The sequence below is a fragment of the Arachis duranensis genome, chromosome 9 (genome assembly GCF_000817695.3).
Source record: "Arachis duranensis cultivar V14167 chromosome 9, aradu.V14167.gnm2.J7QH, whole genome shotgun sequence".
NCBI classification, from domain to species: domain Eukaryota; kingdom Viridiplantae; phylum Streptophyta; class Magnoliopsida; order Fabales; family Fabaceae; genus Arachis; species Arachis duranensis.
The window spans coordinates 75,322,529-75,323,706 of NC_029780.3; the positions used below are offsets into that span (position 1 = coordinate 75,322,529).

The following is a 1,178-nucleotide window of genomic DNA, read 5'->3' on the forward strand; positions in this document are numbered from 1 at the left end:
ACTATGTTTGCTAAGCTAGAAAGATTCTTCTCAGAGTGCTCTGTCTATTGCTGAGATGATGATGGGAAAGGTTTGCTATTGCTAAACCTGTCTCTTCCACCATTGTTATTATTGAAGCCTTGCTTCTGTTGATCCTTCCATGAAAAATTTGAATGATTTTTCCATGAAGGATTATAGGTGTTGCCAAAACCTTCACCCATGTAATTCACTTCTACCATTGCAGGGTTCTCAGGATCATAAGCTTCTTCTTCAGAAGATGCTTTTTTAGTACTGTTGGATGCATTTTGCAATCCATTCAGACTCTGAGATATCATATTGACTTGTTGGGTCAATATTTTATTCTGAGCTAGTATGGCATTCAGAGCATCAATTTCAAGAACTCCTCTCTTTTGAGACGTCCCATTACTCACAGGATTCCTCTCAGAGGTATACATGAACTCGTTATTTGCAACCATTTCAATAAGTTTCTGAGCTTCTGCAGGTGTTTTCTTTAGGTGAATGGATCCACCTGCAGAGTGGTCTAGTGATATCTTAGAAAATTCAGACAGACCATCATAGAATATATCTAATGTAGTCCATTCTGAAAGCATGTCAGAAGGACACTTTTTGGTCAGTTGCTTGTATCTTTCCCAAGCTTCATAGACGGATTCACCATCTTTTTGTCTGAAGGTCTGGACATCCACTCTAAGCTTGCTCAGCTTCTGAGGAGGAAAGAACTTGGCCAAGAAGGTCGTGACCAGCTTATCCCAAGAGTCCAGGCTATCTCTGGGTTGTGAGTCTATCCATGTTCTAGCTCTGTCTCTTACAGCAAAAGGGAAAAGTATAAGCTTGTAAACTTCAGGATCAACTCCATTAGTCTTAACAGTATCACAGATCTGCAAGAACTCAGTTAAAAACTGACAAGGGTCTTCTGATGGAAGTCCATGAAACTTGCAGTTTTGTTGCAGTAGAGAAACTAATTGAGGCTTTAGCTCAAAATTGTTTGCTCCTATGGCAGGGATTGAGATGCTTCTTCCATAGAAGTTGGAAGTTGGTGTAGTAAAATCACCAAGCATCTTCCTTGCATTGTTGTTTGGTTTGGCCATAATTGTTTCTTTTGCTGCTTCCTTTTTGAAAATTTTAGTGAGGTCCTCTTTAGAGTTTTGTGCTTTAACTGCTCTTAGCTTCCTCTTCAAAGT

General features: G+C 39.6%; 1 non-coding gene across 1 annotated transcript; it reads left to right on the top strand.

The window, feature by feature from the left end:
* The first annotated feature begins 584 nt into the window (after window positions 1–584).
* On the top strand, window positions 585–692 carry LOC127742294 (small nucleolar RNA R71). Its single transcript, XR_008003482.1, has one exon. It is a non-coding gene; the product is annotated as a small nucleolar RNA R71 (small nucleolar RNA).
* The last annotated feature ends 486 nt before the right edge of the window (window positions 693–1,178 follow it).